At 46.7% G+C, this 18,256-nt stretch overlaps 1 pseudogene; it reads left to right on the top strand.

Moving 5' to 3' along the window:
* Positions 1-297: 297 nt before the first annotated feature.
* On the top strand, positions 298-705 carry LOC146816515 (dual specificity protein phosphatase 1-A pseudogene; annotated as a pseudogene).
* Positions 706-18,256: the final 17,551 nt, after the last annotated feature.

Here is an 18,256-nt window from a genome sequence, read left to right as displayed (position 1 = left end):
GCAGGGCGCTTTGAAGTTTCGTGCCTCTGTATGGATGCCCATAACATGCAGTCATTGTTTAACTCTTTAGTGTCTCTCTCTAAAATCAGAACCACCAACTCCCAGTGTTTAAAGACCGAAATTTGTGTCGTAGTTGGACTGTTTACACACAACGTTTGTGGAAAAAAAGGCAACCCAAGAAGTTTCACTGGTTTTGTTTTACAAAACCGAGATTTTGTGACCAGAGCCGGAGCCGTGTGCGATCATTGCCTATCAAGGCGGTCTGAGCGGAGTATGGTCAATATGCAGGTTTGCGCCATGGACTGCCGTACCCTGGGGGCTCTGGTGTTGGACCGGGCGGCCTCCTGCCTGGTGCTGGACTGCCGGCCTTTCTTCTCCTTCAACTCGTCCCACATCCCCGGCTCGTTCAACGTGCGCTTCAGCAGCATCGTGTGGCGCCGGGCCAAGGGCTGCATGGGCCAGGATCACATCGTGGTGTCCGAGGAACAGCGGGTCCGCCTGCGAGCTGGGTCCTACCAGGCCGTGGTGCTGCTGGACGAGCGCAGCGAGGACATGCAGGCCCTGAAGAAGGACAGCACCCTGCTGCTGGCGGCCAGCACCCTGTGCAGGGAGTGCGCCGAGAGCAGCATCTACTACCTCACCGGTAGGTGGCGCTCAGCACCTCACACGAGGGCGGAGGAGCGAGAAGAGGGCACTTTTCATTGAACTGGTGATGGGATATGCCTGTTTAACTTGTACAGGGGCCGAGGCGTGAAATGTGTCTGCAGGTGTGAACTGTGCAGCAGGGGCCAGCCTTGTTACGAATTTGAGTGAATGGCGCAGTGTCTTAAATATTAAACGGACGAGTGTTACTTTCACGATTGAATGTCAATATCGGGAGCGTGTGTACGAATCCAATGAATTAAGATCTTTGATCCATGTTGCTTTCCGTAACTTGTGTACGAACGAAAGTTGATTTCCCGAGTGATTTTCACTTTTTGCTGCTGTGGATATCACTGTCCATGGGAAAGAGTGTTACTTCCATGTATGATCCACAGTACTGATCGTAAGAAGAAGCGCATATAACAAATAAAGTTAACAAGATTGTGTGTTTGTGTACACAGATGGTTGACACAAAATCTATGAATGAAAGGTGCTTTTTGAAAACATTCTTGTGGGAAGTTGTTTGCATTTAATTAAGCGCGTGTCTGGTGACCTTTGTCTGACTGGTACGAACTGGCAGCCGCCTCAGCTGTTGTTTTGTGAGTCGGGGTCTGCTCATGTGGTGGGTGGGTCTCACAAAAGGGTTTTTAGGTCTCGGCTAGCGTAGGCTGCGCAGACATGCGCAGTCTCGCTGGCGAGATTTTATGTTTTTGGGTAGCTTTCACTAGTGGGGTTTATGCCCCGCCCCTCTTTTCCATTGGCTGGCGTCACCGTTTATGATAAACGGTGGCCAGCCATTGGAAAAGAGCTTCCAGTGATGTACACTTTTCTCTTTTAGAGCCATCCCAGTTGGACTGGCTCGTCTGAGTTCCTGCTGGCGTAAAAGGCTTCTTATCTTTATGGGGCCAAACACATGGCCCCATAAAGATAAGAAACCTTTTAGCAGGCGAGGCAGGGCGTTTTGAAGTTTCGTGCCTCTGTATGGATGCCCATAACATGCAGTCGTAGTTTAACTCTTTAGTGTCTCTCTATCTAGCCAGAACTAGCCACATATGCTCGTGTGTTCACAGTATGCACTGCTGCCTGTTAATGCACACAGCCCGTCTCCAGTATGTCTGTCTCTCACCTCTGCACATGTGATGCTCACATTCTAGCGCCGCGGAGCGTGCTCGCGGCCGCTGGAAATGGGATAGGTATGCAGCGTCCGACAGTCCACCTATGCATTGCCCCTAAGGATCCACTTGACTGTAAATCTGTGCTGGCTTACCTTTTTGTTACAGTCAGGCTGCATTGTAAAGTATCCTATGGGGTAATGCACCTGCTGCAGAGATCATCGCATCACCCAAAACTTCCGAGGTATAGATCTGATAAAATAACTCTGGCGGTTAATGCACTTACTGAGGGATCGTGTGCACTGCTCAACGTAGGCACAGGAGGTTTAACTCTTCAAGCACAAAGGTGAATGGGCCAGCTCAGAGCACAGCCCAGACCACCAGGTCACAGATTTGTAATTGATGTAGATAGCTTAGTGGGTTACTGCTTTGGCTGCAGCTATCCTTGTGTTTCCCAGCTCAGGTCTGCCCGTCTGTCCCTCGCGCTCACCAGTGCCTGCACACTGCTCTCTTTTCCATCAGTTCATCTCTTCCTCGTTAATATTTGCCCGTCTTGTTAATATCTACCCGTCTGTCCCTCGCGCTCACCAGTGCCTGCACACTGCTCTCCTTTCCATCAGTCCATCTCTTCCTCGTTAATATCTGCCCGTCTGTCCCTCACGCTCACCAGTGCCTGCACACTGCTTTCCTTTCCATCAGTCCATAATCTCCGTTCCTCGTCTATCCCTCCTCTCTTTCTCCTCAGCTGGTCCCCTCTCCCTCATTAGTCCCCACTCTCTCTTTTTTCGCCCATCTGTCTCCTGCTCCTCTCACTGGGTCGCGTTTTGCTTTCAACAGCCTGTCCTCTCTCCACACACTCGTCCCTTCTCTCTCGTTTTCATTCGCCTCCCTCCCCCTCACTATGATCTGCTTATCTTTTCAGCCGTCTCCCCCTCTCCCTTACTGGCCCCTGGCCCCATTCCACAAACTCGGTAGCTCAATGGGTTAATGCACCTGCTGGAGCACGCACGAGGGGAGTGCGTTGTCGCGTTTGGGTGCAAAGGAGGGAGGGGAAACTTATCGCGGGTTTGGCAAGTACATAGATGGTCTCCGACAAAATACAGTTCAGGAACTGTTTGTATTTCAACAACAAAAAACGCAGATATTTTAAAACTAGTGGAGTGTTGCAAGGTCCCTTAAATCGTGGAAAAAAAATCAAAATTGGGACAGTGCATTTCGAGACCAACTTGCACCCGAGCAGCTAAAAGAGAGCGACAACTCAGTGGGTTCATGCGCTGCCACGTCAAACCGTATGGTCATGGAATTAATTGATTCATAAACCACTAGCCTTGGGCCGCCTCAAGGCGCTTTCGGCAGATGAGGGGGTAGTCGTGGGTAGTGAAAGAGGCACATTTTTAATGCCCGCAATGGTGCCTTCTGCTCTAGTGGTACTCGGCGTTGTCTTCCAAGCCTCCTAAAATCAGACCGCCACGGGAAATGGTTAATCTCTCAGGCGCCCTTTGCTGTTGGAAATGAGAGAATGTGGTATAACGACCAGAGCTGCCACTTTGGACCTTGTGTTCGAGTCTCGGCATCGGCTCAACATCCTGTGATCCTGGACAAATCACTTAATCGTCCCATTCCTATATATGTGTGTCTTTCTGAAACGTAACTGGTGCTCATGTAGAAATTCTACAGTTACATATGGTCTCCATTGGACACAGTTGCTTCCTGGCTTTAGGGTGCTTGGGGCAAGCGCTCGACTACTGTGGAGGAGTCCCAGTTGTACCTTGGAATTTGTTTGTGGCACATGGTGGTGTCTGTCGGGGTTTTAATTCGAAGAGCACAGGCATATGGTCACATGTACATATAAATGCTGCAGCTGAAACCAGTTGTAAATTGTCCGGCCGATTTTTCCTCCAGGGATGCCCCATATTAGACAAACGGAACCCAAGCGCCGCCGCAGTGGCCTGTGATCTTTTGAGAACACCGTATTGACCGACTAGAGAAATGAAACAGCACGGTGGGTTGACGTGCCGGCTGCCGAGTGGCATGTCACAGATATTAGCCATGGTGAGTTTAGCTCAACCTTTCATCCTCATCAGGGATAGGCTCAGTGATTTGGGCAGTAGTAACAACCGTTGCTCATAGTGCCGCAGAGCCATAAGCATGTCTCCTGCCTCCGCCACACTTAAACCAGACCAGGCTCCCAGGGAAGGCAGACACGTGCCGCACACGCGGGGGACAAAGCCAGACAGGGCGGAAAAACAGCCCCGGGTCAGAACTTCTGCTTGGATTCATTAAAGCTAAAAGGGCATGAGCGTTAAATAGGAGTAGAGAGGGGTAGTTGTTGCTAGTGCTACCCCTAGCTTCCTCTTTTTAGTCCTGGTACTTCTCTACCTACCCCTGCTCCCAGAAATCCTGAGGGCAGCGTCAGGGACAGAAAGTAAACAAACTTCTAGGAATTCTGTTTAAGTTCTCTTAACTCAACCCATTTCCCCCTCTAGCCTTTTAGTTTAGGGAGAGTCAGTGGTTTTCAAGGGGTCAGGATGTGATAAGTGGGCAAACTTGTGATGTCACTAGGGTCAAAGAGGACTTGAAGTCACTTGGGCTAATTTGCTAAAGTAGATTTGCATACCTAGCGCTTTTTTCTGTTTCCTGATTTTGGAATTACAACCTTGAATAAAGAGCTACTCTGGGGGTCTGGACAGTGCCTAGATGACCACATGTTTTATTTTACCATTGTAGTGGATGTTAAACGATTGTTTCCTTGCTATAGTATCATTACTGGTGCAGTTTTAATGTATACTCCCGCCATTCCACTTTTGATGTTATCTACCTTTTAAAGATATATTTCATTTTTTCATTGCCAAGGGGTGCTTGAGTCTCACATTTTTCTTCAGAACAATTGTTCTCGGATGAGTGACCCTCCTATATGGCGGATGTGTCACGGGTGGATTCAGAGATGTGTGGCTAGCGTAGGATGGATGGATGGGTGAGTGGATGGAGGGACGCATGAAGAAATAGAAGTGCTGGGAGAAGGATAGATGTAGAGACAGATGCAGAGAAGAGTGGATGATAGAGAATGATTAATAGAATGATGGATGGAAGGAAGGATGTATGAATGCATGGTAAGGAGGAAGAGTGGCTAGATTAAACAAGCATTGAAAATGCAATAGGTCTCGCCCTGATTAAGTTAAAGTCAATTGCTTTGCTAATGGTATTGTAGAGCAAAGCAAATGGTTTTTACTTAATTTAAGGCGAGACCTATTGCATTTTTAATGCTTGTTTTACTTTTTGTCAGAGACCTGCTATTGCTCTCTTGAATATTCAAGTAGCAACACCACGCCCAGGGGCACAGAGCTAGCGTCAACGGTCGGCTTGGTGTCTTTTTTCATGTCAAAATACCCCTTTGTGGCCGCACTCAAGATGGATGCATTTGTGAAACACTGCATCATGTTTCTTCAGACCATTTCCACATCATCTTTCTTGTGGTGAGGATGCCAAAGGACTCCATGACAGTGGCCACATTTTGCATTAAGCGTCCACAGTAGCTTCCCATCCCCAAAAAGCTGTGCTATTTGGACACATGTTGGGGTGGCGGTGCCTTCTGAATGTCTTCTGCTTTTCTAGGGTGCACACTGATGCCTTGGCCAGAGAATATATGTCAAAATGCACTAACCTTGCAATCCAGATCCAGTGGGAGTGATGTGTGTTCCACACTTCTCCGAATCCACTGCAAGTCATACACAGAATAATAATGCTGGTTAAAATTAAACTCATGAAGAGGGGAATGGGAAAAGATAAAAAAGAGACACTGGACATTGCTTGGTAACACAGCTGCAGACGGTCTTTACTCGGAGAAGATGTACAATTTAAGGGCAAGAGAAAGCCTTTGGTGATTTGACCGACCTTGCAATAACACCTACTTTCTAATATGAGATACAAGATATTCCTTTAGCAATGTCTGTATGTCCAACTCTTTAAGGATTGACTGATCTGTGTGTCTTCCTAGAGCTGAAATACAATTACCATTTAAGAAATATTAATGTGATATATTTTCACTGCAAAAACTACCTTTGGTGTCCTGTGAACATGCTCTGATTCAAATCATGTTGAAAGCAACAGGTTCATAAGTTGCAACATTATAAAGGTAGAGCGGTTCACCCGGCAGCAGGCAATTACTTCCCCACCCCTCGTTAATACCTTAATACCATGTGAGCTACAAAAGCAAGGTTATCAAAGTTTGTGGAGAGATGAGGATGAGCAGATGTGCTGAAAACCTCCTCAACCTTGAAATACTGAGCAAACGCGTAATGAGAGACGAGGGAGCTGCTCGCTGTAGAGATCTGGGGATGAACTGGGAAAGAGTGCGAGAGAGAGAAACATGGGACTGACCACTTCCACGGCCGGAAGCAGTACTGCATGCCTGCCTTTGGTAGGAGTGTGGGGATTGGCTGTACCGGCTGTAAGGAAGTGAGAAACCACAGGTGAATATGGTTTATTGCAATATAATACATGGGATTGTGGTTTAATAAACTGGCGTGTGCTGCTTGAGCAATGTGCCATTTTCCAAAAAATGGCCTTCAATTCAGTGAGCACTGAGTCAAATTGAAAAGTCATGGACTCCAATGTATTATTAACCATTAGCTGCTGAGGCTCCCTCCCCCCGCAACTCCCCCTCTCACTTCCCCTCCCCATAGGTACTAATCCTTTTTTTGGTTGATGTGGTACTTCTGGCTTAAGCCTTCATAAATGTTTTACACAAATGATATCCATACTACATTTGTATCCTTTTTCCCCACATCCTGGGGATTTTAAAGGTAATCAGGGTTTGTCAATTTCCCTGGAAGCAACAGAGAAAAAAGCCAAAATCAAGCTATTTTTTAAAAATAAAAACGGGAAATAAAATTGGCATCAATAAAAGGCTTGCAGTGTTAAGATCACTAATTTCCGACCTTTCAGGAAAATGCAGAGTTGGAAAAAATTATTTTAACCAGGTTTTTGCATTTTTTTTAATTGGTAGTGCATTTTTCCTTATACTCACCCTGCTTACACTTTCAGATGGCAACATGTGTGAAGCCTATGGGTGAAACCATAAAGCTGTACATTTCTGAAAACTAGACAATATTCTAATTTTAGTCACTGAAATAAAACAAAATGGGAAAAAATAGAAATAGCTGACAACTTTTTCATCTGTACTTTTTTTGCCCTAATAGCTCATTTATACTGTATACTGTTATGTCCGTGTTAGAAATGGGATTCCTGGTTGGCTGAGGTACGCACCCACGCCATGCAGGAACTACCACTCTAGACAGGGTAAGTTACACGCTAAACGTTTACCTGTCAACACCCTCTGGCAGCTTGGCACAGAGCAGTCAGGCTAAACTAAAGCACCAATTTGTAAAGTATTTGTGCAACACACACACACACACACAGTAACACAATGAATACACCCAAAAAAGATTCCACACAGGTTTATAAAATTAGATTATTATATTATAAACAAAATAAGACCAAAACTACAAAATTCTATGTATTGAATTTGGGATATTGATATTTAAAGGAAGAAAGGCAAAAAAGCACTTAGAAGCAAGTAGCACTAAAAGGTTGCTTTAGGTCATGCTGGACCGGGGCAAAGTCAAAGTTCGGGCTGACCGCGATGAAGCGCCGGCCGGCTACAGGACCCATGAACAAAGAACCTTTTTTGTTGTAAACAGCAAGATGTGTCGATGTCTAGGCCTGCAGGTGCAGGATGCGTCAATCTTCTCCACACACTGAAGGCGATGCGTCAGTTCTGAAGATGGGTGCCAGAGCCGAAAGGCATCGAGCAATGCACTGGATTCTGCCATGCAGTTGAGGGGATGCATTGATCTCACTAAGCTGCAGCGGTGGCGAAACGCTATCCATTGTGTTGATGTCTGTAGGCAAATCACTGTTTATGAGGCGATGCACCAATTTTACTCCCACAACCGGGTCAGTTCTGCTACTCGCTGACAGGAGATGTGTCAAAATCTTTGTTGCAAGTATCTGGGCCACTTCCAGTCCACCAGGCAAAGGAGCAGGGGAAGAGACTTTGATTTCCCTGAGTCTCAAGCTAAAGGAGGCAAGCCAACACACCCTTGTAGATCACTTGGAGGGAAGGCAGTCCAGCTCTCCTTCAGCAGAGTGAGAGAGCAGCAGGCAGCAGAGCAACACAAGAGAATAGCAGGCCTTCCAAATCTGCAGTCCAAAGATGAGTCCTTTCGGCAGCACAGCAGTTCAAGATTTAGAAGTGTCTGATTTTAGGGAGTCAGAGACCCCATACTTATACCCAAAAGTGCCTTTGATGTGGGGGTGACTTTAAAGTAGCTCTCTGAAGTGCACAAGTATTACTTTCAACCCATTCCTGTCTTTCTATGGGTGGTAATCAGTCCTTCCTTTGTGTAGGGACCGGACACTGCCTATTCAAGTGAAATGTTAGCCCCTCCCTTCTATCCCTCCCTTCCATCCTGCCCAGGTAAGGCCATTAGAATGCAAATGTATGTAGATGGGTACTCAGACATACCTATCCTTCCTGTGTTGTGGCTGTCTAGAGGGAATGCACAAAGTGTAGCTGTCACCCACCCCAGACGTGTATTGGAAACAGGCTGTTAGGCACGCAGAACAGTAAGTTCAGAGATATGTCGACTTTATAAAGGTGGTATGTCTAAAACAGTAATGTTAAATCTAACTTCACCAGTAAGGAGGATTTATCATTACCATTCCAAACATATGAAACATGAAAAAGCTCTCCTCTTGGATCAAGAATTACAGCGTAAAAGTGTACTAAGGAAGTCCCAATGCTAGCCTATGAGAAGAGTAGGCCTCACAGTAACGAAAAACGAAATAGGTGGTTTGTCACTACCTTGCTCTTAAGGTTACTTACAGTATACCTCAGGGTTGACTTATATGTAAGAAAAGGGGAGTATGAAGCTTGGCAAGTAGTTTTAAATGCGAAGTCAAAGTGACAATAAATTGCACACAACCAGGCACTGCAGTGGCAGGCCTGAGACAGGTTTGAAAAAACTACTTATGTGGGTGGAAATTTCAGTGCTGGAGGCCCACTAGTAGCATTTGACTTACAGGCCCTGGGTATAAGTTATAGCACTTTACAAGGGACTTACTAGTAATTCACATATACCAATCAGGTATACACATCAATGTCACCATGTTTAGGGAAGAGGTACATGCACTTTAGCACTGGTCAGCAGAGGTTAAGTGCTCAGGGTCCTAAGGCCAGCAAAAAGAGTTCAGCACAAAGAGGAAGAGGAAGGCAAATGGTTTGGGGTGACCCTTCAGAGAGGGCCATTTTCCAACAGTCCATCATAGCCTTCTGGTCACAGGGATAATCACCCTTATGCATCAAGCCAAAATCCAGTCGGTAAAATACCGATTCGGTAATAGCTCCCGGTATTGTGTGAAAAATACCCAATCCCAATGCATCAACCCAAAACCCGAGCAAATAACGAATCGCTAAATAAAAACCTCGAACATACCGAATCGCTAATACCCAAAATGCTAATTTACCGAATCGCTAATACCCAAAATGCTAATTTACCGAATCGCTAAATACCGAATTCGCAATTACCGAAATCACTATTAGCTCCCGGAAATTGCCAATAGCAAATAACGATTCGCACCCCAATGCAACAAAACTCGCTAATAACGAAAATCCCAAAAATCGCTATTTTGCCAGAGCTAAATAAGGGGAATCAAAACCTGGAGGTAAAGTCACAAAAAAAAAAAAAAAAAAAAATTTAAAAAAAATCCCTACATGTGCAAATGATTGAGGCAATCACTAAACCCTTAAATTTGGCCCAGGAGACCCTGTTGGCTCCCACAAAATGGCTGCCCTCTACGTGCTTGCAAGGAGGATGCGGATCAATGCAGCAGGACAGCGCAGGAGAAAGGTCCAGGAGCGAGTGTTCAGACTGCGCATAACCCTGCTCGGCCAGAATGAGGACGAGGTGTACCAGAAATTTCGCCTCAATCGCGCTATGATCATGCGCCTGATTGCAGACCTGGAACCATTACTGCAGCACCAGAACCACCGGACAAATGCAATCCCTGCGCACGTTCAGGTACTATGCAGCCTGCACCTACTGGCCTCAGGGAGTTTCCAGGGGGTAATTGCGGTTGCCGGAGGTGTTTCGCAAAGCGCACTGTCACGCTTCTTCCAAAAATTCCTAGATGCCATGCTGACAATGCTCCACAGACACATCAGCTTCCCCACAACCCCACAGCAGTTGGACCGCACCAAACAGGCATTCTACCAGGTGGCACAATTTCCACATGTGATTGGATGCATCGACTGCACGCATATCCCCATATGCCCTCCGTCAGCAAATGAGTACCTTTTCAGGAACCGCAAGTCATACCACTCGATCAACGTGCAGGTTGTGTGCAATGCCAACAACATCATAACGGACCTAGTGGCACAATTCCCAGGGAGCACACACGACTCATACATCTTCCGCAACAGTGGAATGCACAGGCGACTACTCAATGGCGAATTTGGAGAGGGACTCCTGTTAGGTAAGTAGAACTACGCTTCCCCACACCAACACCACACATGTATGTACATCACCAATGCTAAGTCTATGCTTCTATCTCCTAGGTGACAGCGCTTACGCCCTGCGGGAATACATACTAACCCCATACCTAAATCCAGCAACCCCGCAGGAACATCGCTACAACGCTGCACACATCAGCACGAGGAATGTGATAGAGCGGACTTTTGGGATTCTCAAGAGCCGCTTCCGTATCCTCCACAAGACTGGCGGCGCAATGCTATACCAACCAGACACATGCTGTCGAATAATTGCTGTATGTGCAATGCTGCACAACATTGCGACCAGAAGGGGGATACCCATGGAGGTGGACAGGGATGACGACCCCCAGGCTGACCAACCACCCGCCCAACGACGACCGGCACACATCCCAAACACAGCAGAGGGCCATAGGAGGCGGACAGACATAACGCAAAATCATTTTTGACCCTGGGTAAAATGAGACATTACAAGTTGGTGTTGGGTGCAACTGTTTAATGCACAGTAGCACTGAGGATTGTGCAACAGAACTAGCATTGTGAATCATGCTCCGACTGCATAAATGTAAATAAAAGGTTCCTTAAAGTCAGGCCTGTGCAAACAGAATAATTGGATGGCCATGGTTGCTCCACCATGGACCTGCAGCATGTCCAAATTTCTAGTGGCGCTTGCCACGTACACCAAGCCTCCGCTCAGGTGCATCCAAACCCTCACCACGGCCTGTCCCCGTGGAGGCACGCGAACTTCGGCGCCTGGTGCTGGCCTCTGCCAGTGACACGCTGCTGACACTGGAGGCAGCCTCACTGGTGTCATCCCCTCCCAATGCTGCAGCACTGCATGTGCTGCTCTGAAGTTGTTCCACAGCAGTGGTGATGTGTCCCAGTGACTTGGCAACATCACCGCAGAAGTGCCCAAGGTCCACCTGCAGGGAGACTGTGCGGCGTGCCAACACAGCGGTGCAGTTGCTGTGCCGTTGTATGGCCTTGGTAGCGGCGGCAGAACGCAACATTAGCTGCCGGTTACTCCTCCTCTGGGACTCATGGCCCTCCCTGATGGCACGGGTGGGCTCACGTACCTCCTCCCTCAGCTGAGCATTGCCATCAGCAACCGCAGTGGTCTGGTCCCTGACCGCCGTGCCCATGTCCCTGACCGCGGAGCCCATGTCGGTGACTGCTGCAGTCATGGCGCGCATCTCCCTCGCTAGGCGCACGATGTTGCAGCTGATGCTAGCCACATGTCTTCCCTGCAGGTTCTGTGTGCGCAGCATCCTCTCCTCAATTGCAGAGGTTGTTGGGACATCCTGGTCAGCTGAGGAGACGGAACTGCGACGGGCCCTGTGACGCCGTGCGTGTCTTGAGCCTCCATGTGGTGCAGCAGGTGGTGTGGATGTGCGCTAGGTTGGGTGCCAATTGCGGGGGGGGGGTTGCCATCTCCTGCAAGGGCGCAACTTGGTGCCTGTGCCTCTGCGGTATTGTGGCTGTACTGGCTGCAGGCTGGCTTGCTGGTGCCGTTGCTTGTTGCGCAGGTGGTGGTGCCTTGGCTTGTGGCGCAGGTGCCTTGGCTTGTGGCACTGGTGCTGGTGCCGATGATTGTGGCGCTGGTGGAGGTGGTGCTGGTGGGGTGGCAGGTGTTGGCGGTGCGTGCGCATCCTGCACAGTCTCCTGGTCTGACTCCACGGGTGTCTCAGATATGATCAGCTGGTCGCTGTCGTCAGAGTCCCCAGGTGATGCATCTGTGTGTGAAACAGTGCATGATTAGTGGGATGATTACACCTACATAGTGTTGTACCCATCAATGTCCCTCTGTGGTCCAACAAATGAACAGTCTACAGCCATGTACAAAATATGTGTTGTGTGAGGATTTACGCCTGTACCTGCACTCTGGGCTGACTAGACTACAACTCCCAAGATGCAGTAGTGTCATGTGTGGAACTGTCTGTGCCAGAGCTGCAGACACAGTGAGATTGGGCTGGGGGCATGGGTATGGATTTACGCTATGCTGGGTGTGGCACAGGCATGCATCTTACCTTGGGCACTTGTGGCTGCGCCGGACGTGTCCATCTGGATCACCCCCACGACGGCTTCCCGCTCTATCGTCCCTTCCACGAGGTCCTCCAGGGCTGTGTTGGATGGTGCAGTGCTTGTTACGCCTCCAGTCCTTCTTGCCTCCCGGAGCCTCTCAGCAATCCTCTCTTTTGCGCGCTTCCGGAGGTCATACCACCGTTTTTTCAGGTCGTCGATGCTGCGGCTAGTGACGCCAACCGCATTGACCCTCTCACGGATGCGCTGCCAGATGCGCCGCTTCTCGGTCTCAGGCACCTTGAGGGACAGCTTGCCAAAGAGGCGGTCGTGTTTGCTGGACACTCCCTCGATGAGGTACTCCAGCTCCCTGTCTGAAAACTTCTTCTTGCGCTTGCGTGCAGATTCAGCGCTGGATGGCACTTCCTGCGACATGATGGATGTGTGCTGTGACTGGCAGAATCTGTGTGGCCTCACTCTGCACAGCCTGTCCTTCTTTCCAGCTCCTGTCTGCTCCTCTGTCGAGGCTATGTGGGTGGGGCAGCAGTATTTCCTGGTTGGTGATGTCATCAGCCTGTTCCCGGAGCGACGCGGCAATTTGCGATTTCGCTATTACCGATTCGGTAATTGCTAATTCGGTATTACCGAACTCGCTATTAGGCAAATCGGTATTACCGAACTCGCTATTTGCTAGTGGGGCCGTTTGCGTGCCCCGCTATTAAGGAATCGGTAAATTTAGCGATTTTTAAGGAATCGCTAAATTTAACCGAATCTGTTGATGCATGCCGATTACCGATTCCTTAATGGCGTTTCCTTATTTTTCGCTATTAAGGAATCGGTATTAGTTTGGTTGATGCATATGCCCCATAGTGTTTATTGGTTGTCCGCAATTATATAATACTCAGAGCCAATACCTCAGCTGCATCTTACAATGATATTGCATTATGCATCAAATCATAGGTAAACTCTCATGAATGAAAAATGGGTCTGAAGGAGACATACACAGTTTTGTAATGTACATTAGGTACTGTTTATAGGAATAGTGGTTATGTGTTCAACTTTGAATTTGGGGTTACCCATACTATCATGTGATTCAGAGGGCAATTTGCAAAATGTGATCTTTCTTGTATTCTGGCTTATGTTAGGAAGCCAATAATGGACAGAAATTCAGTTCATAATAGTAATTGTTATACTATTCTGTGTTCCCACATTTGTCCCTATAAAAACGTTACCCCACTTGTGTGGCTGGGCTACCGTTCATCGCACAAAAAGCCCCAAAACGTATGTGGACACATCAGCATTACCTGTAAAAATGACCTGTTTTGATGATAGTGTAGCTGCGGTATTTGAGTCCAGGCTCGGTGCCATCTAGGCAAACCTACCAAATCTATACAGTTTTAATAACTGGACTCCAAGAGAAGTGCCGTGCGTGGATCCTATTGTGTTTTCCTTGCCCATTATGCCCTACAAACCTCAAACTTTTCGTAAATTCATGCATTTTTCTCAAATGTATTTGAAGGAAACTTCCAGAATCTGTAAGGACAGAAAACATACCACTTGCCAGCCGCCACACCTACTAACAGTCATGAGCCAAACATACCACCAGCCAAACATACCACCAGCTAACAGCCACACACTCTGCCAGCCAACAGCCACACATACCACCAGTCAACAGCCACACACACCACCTGGAAACAACCACACATACCACCAGTCAACAGCCACACATTACACCAGTCAACAGCCACACTTGTTGCAAGTCAAGAGCCACACATTTCAACAGACAACATCCACACAGTTGCCACTACACACATTCTGACAGCCACAGTTGGGGGTTAGTGCATTGACAGGAGTTCCAAATCTACCTTAACCATCTACATTCGTTGTACACAAGATCCTTATGAAAATAAACCTAGGCTAAGCTTTCACTACCTGTTTATGTCAGAGTCCTGAAACTGTAAGAGTGTCAGATGCACCATTACCAATGTGTCCCTGTGGTAGCTCGCTTAGTCTCAGACTTGTCTTTCATGCACCCTAAGTGCATCAGCAGCATTAAATCCGTCTCTTTCCAGTGAGCAGAAGTACGTTTAGGATGTCTGAGAATGCCTTTGAGGCTCATTCATCAGCCAGTGTGAGCAAACCTGCAGGGTAACGCTGGGGTAACCATGCTGGAGCAGACTCTCTTAAGGCCCCTAAATAGCACTTTCAGAAAGACTAAGAGCTTTAGGGTTTGGCACACAGGATACTCTGTCAAAATGTGGCGCATGACCCGTCCATTGTTATGTGCAGTGCATTGACTATTGTCAATGCATTTGTAATACCATGAACGGAACATCCACTTTGTTCTGATGGAGAAAGAAGGTCCGAAGCAGAACAGACTATGCACTGTGTGTAGTGCTGGGCGCAGTGTTCAGACTGCCACTTGTACCTTGCCTTCTAGAAGCACAACGTCCCTATGAAAAAAAGCCTAGACTAACCTTTGACTTTGTCTTCCACTCTCTTTCTCAAAGTCCTGATTAATACCATACGAGTGCCAAGTGAATGTTTGCTAACACCTACCCATACCAGCCAACTGGGACTCAGGAAGACATATCTCATGGGTCTTTAGTGCATTTGCTGTGCTAAATCCAACTCCTTCCAGTGTGAGGGTGTGAGTTGAAGTGTATCAGAGTATGTCTTTGGGCTCTGGCACAATGCTTGAACTGTGTGAACATCTCAACCTTTGAACACTGGGATAAACATGCTGGGGCAGGCTGTCTTAAGGTCTCTAAAGAGCACTTCGAGAAAGACTAAGAGCCTTGGGGGTTGGCTGACAGGGTACGCAGCCAAAGCATGGTGCATGTCCTATCCACCATTATGTGAAGTGCATTAACTGAAATGCACTTTTAATACTGTAGAAGGGACAGCTGCCAATATCTGATGGAGGATGACGGTGACAAGCAGGCCAGAGAGGCAGACCAACAGCAAAATAAACACAAAATCACTGGCACGCGTGGGTTCCTGCTCGTGGATCCACCAGCAGGTGATAGTTTGATAGAGGCATTGCGTGAAAGTGGAGGAATCGCTGGAAAGTGGAAACTGTCCCCTTTCCAGTGATGCCCCCTCAAATTTGAGGGTGCAGACTGGGGGGGGAGAGGGGTAGAGCAACTCACCAACTCCTTCTGCCACTAAGGTTGGGTTTGTGATGTCACTGATGTGCAGGGGGAGGAATGTGGGCTGAAGTGGGAGTGATTCTTCTTTGGCCCCCACCAGGGAAATTGAAGAAGGAAGCCTCGAGTGCTTGCACCAGAGGCTCTCTTGAGCTCCCACCCAGTGTCAAACCAATGCCAGCAGCCCCACTGGAGAATTAGTACAGTTATCATCAATAGTTCAATGGCTGTACCAATGCAATTAAAGATCTAGCACAACCAAGGGTATTCTTTTTTAGGTATGAGGGTACAAAAGCAGTTTTTTTCTGGATCAGTAGCCATTTGCTGTGGATGGGCTAGAAAGCGTAAATGACTTTGTGTTCGAAACGTTTAGAATTGAGAAGAATCTGATCAAATTCTTTCTGGTGTGCAAGATTGAGAATGTTACAGCAGGTAGGTCCCTAGGGGATAGAACGTCACTAGGGGATAGAATTTTCTGTGACAATATGTCTGGGTTGTAGGGGATTCTTACTGTCTTGAAGTTCTCTTTTGTCATTGTGCAAGGAATCAGAACTTCACAAAATATAGGAGAGGTAAACCTCACAATGAAGGTATGTAGAATATGGGCCCTAATAGCATGTTAGAAAAACACTGACAGACTGCAGGGAAAGAGGGTTGATGTATTTCCTGTTCCATCATGATGTTTTTCGCTGCTTAGGGGTGCGATACCTTCCTTATTCAAGACAGCTGAGGTATAGTACTTCCTGGTCAAGTGTTGTGGAGACAGTATGTAAGCAGCCAAAGTCAATACCTCTTCACCTGGCAACTGTATATCTTGTTGGGATTCTCTGCTGTCGTACCGGTACATACCCGGCTTCCCTCCATATGCACAGTTACTGTTTTAGCCTGCGCCCTTCACCTCCTTTGCAGCTTCCTTTCAGAGGTCCAAACTTCTCATCACAGTGTCTGAAGATGGTGTGCTGCTTCCTGAAACTCTACCACACTTGCATTTCTAATTTCTCAGAGTCCCCTACAGGTGTATCTTACTCAAGCTATGGGTGATGCCTTACCCTTAAACAATAGGGGCGAGTATGCATAACCCATAGATACATACTGACAAAACAATTGCTATTGTCATTATACACTTAGAACCAAGCTAGCATGCTTTATTTTACCAGAATCTCAGTTACCACAGGGAGAATAGAGGTGTGAGAAATTGGTTGTTGATTGAGGGGGGTGTGACCTCTTCTCAAACAACAGCTAAAATCCTTGCTAGGGTGAACCACAAAAAGTCACTAAATTAACCTGATCATGACCCTCTGATAGCTTGGCACACCAGCAGTCAAACTGAACTTAGATGCAATGTGTAAAGTATTTATGCAGCATTTAAACAGTAATAAAGTGAAAACACAACACAAAAATCCCACACCAATTTAGAACAATAGAGTAAGTGTTAATAAATTATTTGAGAACAAAACAACACAAATTCAATTCGTAGAACTGGAGATATGGGGCCCGATTCACAGAACTAACTTAAGACAAAATCCTAAACTTACTACCATTTTGGTATTCAGAGAAGGCACTTACTCATTTTGGTATTCACAGAAGGAACTTACTCATTTCGGTATTCACAGAAGTTAGGAGTCCTAACTTTAGGACTCCTAAATGCCTTCTGTGAATACCGAAAGTCTTAAATTTAGGATTTTTCTCAATTTAGTAGTAGTATAGTTAGGACTCCTAACTTTAGGACTCCTAAATGCCTTCTGTGATTACCGAAAGTCTTAAAATTAGGATTTTTCTCAATTTAGTAGTAGTAAAGTTAGGACTCCTAACTTTAGGACTCCTAAATGCCTTCTGTGAATACCGAAAGCCTTAAAATTAGGATTTTTCTCAGTTTAGTAGTAGTAAAGTTAGGAGTCCTAACTTTAGGACTCCTAAACTGAGAAAAATCCTAATTTTAAGACTTTCGGTATTCACAGAAGGCATTTAGGAGTCCTAAAGTTAGGACTCCTAACTTCTGTGAATACCGAAATGAGTAAGTGCCTTCTGTGAATACGAAAATACTAGTACGTTTAGGATTTTGTCTTAAGTTAGTTCTGTGAATTGGGCCCATGCACTTTTACAATATTTAGATAAAAGTAGCAAAAAGCGCCAACTGAGGGTATCTGGTTGCAGGCACCAAATGTTTAGAACAACATATTTGCCAACTTTCTAAAAGTGCCATTTCTGAATTGTGACTTAAAATCAGACTTTACAACTAAAGTGGATTTTAAATTACAATTCCGTAGACACCAAAAATTATATTTCTACCTGCTTCCAAACAAAAGTTATAATTTATTAAATGTAATAAGGTAACACAATGTTATCCTATGGGAGAGGTAGACCTCATAATAGTCAAAAACTAATTTTGAGGGGGGTTTCACTACCAGGACATGTAAAACGTAAAAGTATATGCCCACAATTTCTCGTACTGGGAACCAAGCACCGCATTGTAGCATTTGACTCTCTCAGGGTAGGGAAGCAGAGCACTCCAAGGCCTACAAGAGTCCTGAGCAAAAGGGGTGAAAACCAAAGCCTAAGACTAGACGGTAAAGAACCAAGTCTTCAAAGCCTTTCTAAAAGGCGAGCAGGCTTGGCAAGGCTCTAAGATGCAGAGGGAGGCCATTCCACGCCTTGGCTGCACCAATCACAAAACTTCTTCCACCCCAATTGGCTTTTTAGCAAAAGGCACAGACACCAGTTTAGCTTCTGAACAGCGTAAACATCTAGTGGGTATATACCATTAGAATTGCATTTTGAGATTGCTG

Source organism: Triturus cristatus, chromosome 6 (genome assembly GCF_964204655.1).
Source record: "Triturus cristatus chromosome 6, aTriCri1.1, whole genome shotgun sequence".
In the NCBI taxonomy this organism is placed as follows: domain Eukaryota; kingdom Metazoa; phylum Chordata; class Amphibia; order Caudata; family Salamandridae; genus Triturus; species Triturus cristatus.
The sequence above is the reverse complement of the archived record's forward strand: the minus strand, read 5'-3'. Positions and strand labels throughout refer to the sequence as shown.